Source organism: Zonotrichia albicollis, chromosome 3 (assembly GCF_047830755.1).
Source record: "Zonotrichia albicollis isolate bZonAlb1 chromosome 3, bZonAlb1.hap1, whole genome shotgun sequence".
Taxonomy (NCBI): Eukaryota; Metazoa; Chordata; class Aves; order Passeriformes; family Passerellidae; genus Zonotrichia; species Zonotrichia albicollis.
Window position 1 is genome coordinate 106,260,148 of NC_133821.1, and position 7,670 is coordinate 106,267,817.

Consider the following 7,670-nt stretch of genomic DNA (forward strand, 5'->3'; position numbering starts at 1 on the left):
TATTTAAATTGCATTGTGTAGCAAATGGCAGAGGTGGGGCGCACAAAGGCATGCCAGAGGATAAAATAACACTCTCTTGAGTGAGACACTGGAGACCAAATTAAATCCCACTGCAACATTTCTACTTCTCCTCCTTCATAAAGCTGCCATAATGGTGGTTGGTCATACATTTTAAACTAAAGCTGCATCTGTGTGATTCACATCCCTGACACAGAAACCGGGGTTTTATTGTGTGTAACACCATTGATCTGACTTAACATAACACTTGGTAATTGCTAAGACGCTCCAATACACATCTGGCCAATGTAATTCTCAAAGGAGTCATAACTCAATATAGTGAAAATTGCATTTCTTTGAGGAAAGTTACTTCCATGTGAAATTTTAACTGTTTGGCCTTATCAGTTAATAAGTGATGTTCTAAAAGAGTTGCATGTGTTACTTTTCCATATCCTGTGTACGCTCCTAACTTTGGAATTGACTTTCATTTCTCCACAGTACACTTACTAAGATTGCATGTTGGTAGAGGTCAGGCCTGGATCAGACACAAAACATGAGAGCTCAGCTAGCTGAGTAATTAAAGAAGGTTCATGAATTGATGTACATTTTCAAATGACCACAGATTAACTTCAGAACAAGGGAAACTTTGCTCTTACTGCAATATATCCTGTACCAGGGTGCAACATACTGCGAGTGAAGGTGTCTTGGAGTTACCCAAGGCATAACAATGGAAAGAAAGTGTGGCTTATTATGCCAAAATTGTTTGCCTTCCCCTTTCTTCAAAGGATGTATTTGCTATAGAGTAGAGTTGAGTGAAAAGTGGTAATAGCCTTTGATAATGTGTTCTTGGAAGGAAATTTCATTAAAGAAATTTCTTAAAATCTTTTTTTTTGTAGTATACAGAATCTTCCATATGGCTGCTTCAGAGTAGGAGATGAATATATGATTTCTTCTGGTCTTTTCCTAAATTAAATTCCATTGTACTTTACTAAATAAGTTAGCTCAGTCAGACGTATTGTCACGTTTTCTGATGGCAAACATGGTTCTGTTGATATTTCTACCTCTTCATCTGAAGTATTCTAGCAGTAAATGACTAATCTTCTATTTCGAAATCATCTTACTAGATGAGAAGAGTCAATAGATAAGCAGACAGCAAGTTTGTTTGGTTTTGATTGGGGGATAGAGGGAAATGTGAAAGAAAAAACCCCAACTATTTTTCTCCCACTCCTTTTTCCCTGACCATCTGGGCTTCATGGAGAACAAGAATGCCTTCTGTATTTACAAGTTTAAACAATCTCTGCTAATGGGGGGGAAAGAAAATAATTTTTTCATGTATTCGTTTGAGGGAGATTAAGCAAGAGTCCTGCTTGAAGGACTTTTAAAAAGATCCATAATTAGATAACTGGTTCAGCTGTTGAGTTGAACTATAAATTAAGTTGGAATGGCTATGGAAAGGCTAATTTCTTGTCTGAAATGCTGTTTAGTTAGTGCAGTCTGTCTTTTTTTTTTATTTTGTATTTAGAGGTGAGCATATTTTGGAATTTGCTTCCAATGTAGTTACTTACCTTGATATTTTCTGCTGTGAAAATAGCTTCTGCTTAAGCTTAAAAAAGCTCTTTTGTGGAGAGAATGGAAATCAAGATATTTGACTTGTTAATACATAGTTGGTAGAATTGCTGAGCACCTCTGCATGATTTTGAAAGTAAACTGTTGAATACAAGATACACATAGCAGTAGAGAAGGATCACATTGAGCAAGGATATTCACACGGGGATGGTGGTGATAATTTAACATCTCTCTGCAGAGTCATCTTGATGCCAGTGTACTTAAAGCAGCTGTTGAGAGCGAAGCATCTGCTAAGTTATTTTGCTGTAGTAGACCTAAAACCAGATTTGCAAGTGGCAAAGCTATGCTATCATACATAAACTGGTAAAGTGCATGTTGCCAGCAACAGAACCCACAGTTCTCTGTCTCAGGCATAACCTCTCCCTCTCATGGGGGACACAGGCTTAAATTCCTCCAGGTAGAAGGTGGAAATCAGCCTTGTTCCCTTTTCTATCACAAATGGGGGAGGATGTGGAATCAAATAATCAACACTTCCTCCCTGTTTTGAAAGAAGAGGGGTGGCTGACACTTGTGAACAGCCGACCTTGTCAGTCCTCTGATCCTCAAGCCCTGAGAATAAGGACTGCACAATGTTTGTGGAACTGTGAAAGATTTAGAAAGAAAACAGAAGTACGAGGGAGCTGTTTATCAAAGACCTGTGTAGCTGCAGCTGGCACCTTTAATGTTACAAATGGGCATCTCTGGGCAGAACTGTTTCTAGACCTGGGCAGCAACTGAGGTTTTCACTACCCCCAAGTGTGTGTGAAGTGTGTTCACTCAAGCTTAGATGTCATAGATATCTGTAACTTTGCATGCATTGCAACATTCTTGGGATTCAAATTATCCCTTCTTGCTTGAAGCAGCCTGTGAAAATCAATCCAGAGCCATCTTCTTCATCAGTTCTAAGAACATACACAATCACAAGCCACAGAAACTGATTCCTCCTCCAGCTCTCCTCTTAACAGGGTGCTAACTTCAAAGGTTGCTCTTGACTGTTGAAATACCAACTGTATTAAACAAGTGGTCCAAATACAAGCAACCAGTTTGAATTGCTGGAATTCAATTATAAGCAGCTGGCTTTACTTCTAACTGAGGATCTAATAGTTAAATTTAAAAAAAGCTACAGACCAAAACAAAATTCCAAACTAAATCCATCTGTCTGCTTCTGCTCAATGAAAGTTAAATAGTAAGTGTGCCACTTTGAAGCCCAGATGAAAGTTTCGCTGTTCAGAGCATGTGCAGCCTGTACAAACACATTTACAAAGGCAGATGTCTTCCTACAGGAGGTAAAAATAAACCTCTCTACGGGTTTCCTCTTCCTCTCTGTGTGTTTTAATTCTTCTGAATCACAAAATATGACGCAAAGTCGCAGCAGCATGCACAGATGGATGGTTAATGTGCAGTTCTGGTTGTTCTGAGGAGGTTGCTGTTTGACTTGTGTCTTTTCAGCTGAGTCATGAAGCATAACCATGCAGTTGTACATTTCTTTGTCTCAGTGCTCCAGGCAAGGAGGCTGCTGAGAGCAGCTATCTCTGGCCGGGAGGGAACACAAAAGCAGGGATTTAGAGTGCAGAGCGGGGCAGTGCTGAGCTGGTGCATGCGTCTGCAACAGTGGGGAGCCATGGCAGGCCCCTGCCCCTGCACGGCTTCTCCTGCCAGCCAGCCCAGGGCCAGCTCACGTGGATAAGAAGGCACAGAGGATGATACAGATAAACCACTAAAAGAACTTGAAGTAATGGGATCAAAATAATTTCTCCTAAAAAAAGTATCCCTGAAAAATCTCAAGATCAGCAAGCCAGTTAGCATAGTCAATAAAATATTTTGACTCTTTGCATAGTGCCTTTTGCTGCATGTGATTTTGATCTGAGAACTAACTATTTGTAAAGAAAGTACCAAGACTTCTCAAATGGGCTTCAGTCATGCCCCAAAGAATCCTCTGAGGCCCCTCCATTCTCACACACTTTGTTTGAAGTCGCTGTCTCCAGCTGTAATTGTGTCCTGGAGCTTTTGCTTTAAATGAAAATGGCTTCACATTGAACCCTAACCCTTATTACCATCTTCAAAAGGGAAGAGGCCCAGTGGTAGCTGTATGAGTTTGAGTAGACCTACCTGACTTCTTCAGAGAGAAAAATTACTTAAATAGGTAATAGTCAAAAATATATTGGCTACTAATATATTAATGGATATAATAATGGAATATAAATAACTAGTCTTTACACCCAGTGTTTTCCATGAGTGACTTCAAACACTTCTTGGTTATAGTGCCTTTGTTCATGAGATGGGATAGTGTAACAGAGAAATACTTGGAAGAGATGAGGGGGGAGGCAGTTGTGGAGGGGGAGCCAGTACTGTGAGCACCTTGCTGCTCTTCAAAACCTCTGTACCTTGTGAATGCAGCCCCTAAGCCTCTGAAAAGTCAGCTATTGCCTTGTGACTGCTTAGGACATTTTTGTGCTTTGAGCCCTGGACAGCTGAGATGCAAAGGTGAACAGATTTCTCAAATTTCTCTAAATATACAGTTGGTTCCATCGTGGAATGTTCGCACATCTAGAAATAGGTAACACAGGGGAGGAGCCAAAAGCTAAACCTCACTAATTGTTATGCAGGCACAGACTGGGGGTCTGAAAAATAGCAGGCTCTGGCACAGTAATAAGCAGCATCACTGGAAAGGTATTCCATCCACACTTCCTACAGCAAAAGCCTCTGGTCAGTGCAGTCTGCGTTGCCTGGATAAGATCAGCCTCATATTTTATTCAATAATGGCAATAATGACAAACTAGCAACTAGAATTCTCTTCAAATTAGTGTAATTCTGCTTTGTATTTCAGAAAAGGAAAATAGTATCCAACCATTTTTGTATAGAATGTGAATCGTCTCATTCTCCCTTATAACTGCTTACATAGTTAACACCCACACATTGCAGCTATGCAGGTTTAAAACAACATTCAGCAATGTATAAAATAGGAGAAAAGGCATGTATAAGTACACTGGATTAAACTGTCTTGATTAATAAGGAGGAAGAAATTGAAAGACAGAAGTTTATGTATTGTGTACTGCAAGTGGTGTTACTCATAGCAATTTCCAGTGCAGGTAAGTTGCCTGCACTGGAGTTTTGTTAAGTTTATCACTCCTAGAGCCAAATAATGAATTTATTTTGAATTTTTTTTGTCTTTATTTCTGATGACCAAGCCTTCTGTCATTTTATTCCACTGAGCTAGGGAGGTGAAAACCTTATAATCACTGCACTTGTGGTTTTACATTTATATCTGCATTTCACCTCACTTTCACTGCAAACAATTACTTCCTGCTAGGCAGGGCTGTGCTCCCTGCTCTTGCTTTTCTTGCTTTCTCTTGTCTGATTGATGAGAGCTCAGGATAGTGACTTTGTTGTGTGTTTTTTTTTTTTTTTAACTCTGCTGCTTATATTTGCAACAAATGTATCATTACAGTAGAAACTATATATGTCTCAAATTAACCAGAAAAAATGTGATTATACTGATACATGTATTACTTGTAGCACCAGCTGCAGTAATATGAGACCTGCTTTATAATTCATCCACTGGGAAATTTGTGTCTATTTTGAAACCTTTGACGTGCCTATTAGAAGGTAACTGAGAACTGTATACCAACACTCTGAAGTATGGTGATGACAGATCATTTTTTTAAACCTTGTGGATATTTCTGTACTGAGACTTTCCTAACATGTCGTAAGAACGACAGGATTATAAATCATGCTTAATACTATGGCTTACCTTAATAACCATTGAAAACCTGTTTCACTGCTGCCTGCATGGCAGCAGGAGCAATTTTTGTTCTGTGAAGAGTAGCTGTCTAGAGTCACCTCAAACCATCCTATACTTACACCAATGTAAGACAAGGGTACTGTACTGTGTGTTGTGCCGGGTATCTCTGGTAATCTGCACAGCAAAAACCAGAATTGGGGTTTTTTGCACAGGTTGTGGTTTCTCTTTCATTTTGAATTAGTGTGCACTTTCTGTATTTAAAATGAGTACTCTGGTCATGTTCCCAAATGGGTAACTTGATATGTCCCTATATCATAGGAGAGTGTACCCTCTTGTACATGTGATATAGGTGTTGCCTGTGTTCCAGGCATGGTCTGCGTTCCTTTTCTTTAACCCTCATCAGAGAGAAGGTACGTGAGACGCTTCACTGCTGCCATTCTGGGACACACTGAAGATGCATTGGCAACAGTTTGGAAACTGCTGGTTTGGCTGAAATCATAATGTCAAAGCCATGGCACAGATTATTGTCATAGTTTGTTTTCATAATGTTAAGGAAGCCCTGAGGCAGCTGGTGTTATAACCCAAGAAAATCTCTGTTCTAACTCTTTTGCAGTAATTTCTCACCACCCCCACCTTAGGCTGTGGTTTAGGCAGTCACTGGACTAATATAATTTTGATAATTGTCAGGAAGAGAGAAAATATGGAAGAAGGGAATTTGTAAAACTGAAATGTCAAGTATACTTGGTTGATACATTTTTTTAAAAGCTGGCTAAGAAATATAGATGACCGCATATTGATAACTCCTGCTTAAAGGATGTGTACATTAGCTTAGCCAGTGCTGAGGAGCCCGTTCAGTGCGGGTCTCTCCGTGAGCAGCTGCAGAGGGAGCCGCAGGTGGGGAGAGCCCGAGGCAAGAGCCCGGGAGCTGCCGACCCTTTGCACAACCAAGGGCTGGGAACCTGTGGCCGGGCCAGGGGACAGGACACTGACGGATAGGGCAGGAGCTGACAACCCCCAGGCTTTCTCCTGCTTGGACTGTGAGGGTACAAAAGTCCAGGGATTGCTTTGCTCAGGGTCCTTCCTCGGAGGCACCAGCTTGAGCTGTTATTTTGATATGTAGTTATTGCACCACGATTTAATTATTTTAAGGAGCTGGATATCTGAGACTCTGCTATGGGAGACCTGGGGTAATCAGGTGAGGAAGCCTGGTGTGACTGTGAGTGTGGGGTGTAGCTGCAAAGGGTCTTAGTGCCAGCTCAGGTGGGTGAGTGTGACTGCCACGGTGGCTCCTGCAGGGCTGGACAGGGATGATTCCTTAATATCAAAATGCAGCATAAATACACAATGGTGGTTGCTAACTTTTGTCTATTTTTTTAACATATTGAAAGAGTTGAATAGAAGGTAAATAATACACGAAGCAATGTAATTGTTGCATATTGCCGTTAACAGATCAATGAGTGTAACTGGGTGTTGTCTGTTGTTGCTTGTATGCTTTGAGAGGGTACAAGCCCCTGTTAGCATGTTATAAGAAGAAAAGGAGAAAAATCCAAGCAAAATCCAAAAATAAAAGCTCACACATTTCATGGTTCAGAACTCAGAGACAACAAGATTAAGGTCACATTAAGATGACTAAGATATTCTGATGTTACCTAGTCATGCACACAATGAGAAATAATTCAGTGTTGTTGGAAACGTTTGAAGTTGTAAATTACAGTTGGTTTGTGTGTATTACCACTGACTTCTCTGCTGAATAATGAATACTTCAGAATTAGTAGTGGAAAAACCAAAATTGCCATGGAAAAATACTCAAATCTTTTTGAAAGAGATATGTAAGAGGTATTTTCACAAGGTTTAAGCACGAACTGCAGGTCTGGGCTTCTGAGAAATGTGTGTAGTATGTGATACAGCCTAGATCTGCCTCGGTGGTTATAATGGCTTAGTTGAGAGAATAAATGAGAGTGCAATTTCACTTTGTAGCTAAACTGATGTAACTGAGCCTTGACACCTAAATGGTTTGTCCTACTTCCTGTGGGTTGAATCAGTGAATCACGTGGCCATAAAATTAATTTGGTCAATTGGATGATTGAATAGGAAACAAAAAAAACCCAAAAGTTTTCCTGTGAATAACTTCACTGCTCCCACTCTCGTTTCAGCTATACAATGTGCTAGATCCAATGCAATAAATCTTTGGATTGATAGAGGAGAAAAATAATTTTTCTGACAGCTATTCCCAGCTGCATAGATTTAGCTTTGACATGGAGTACCTTTCAAATTCCTGAGCTTGGATACATGCTAAAGAGAAGAAATGAAATGCTTAGTTTGAAGT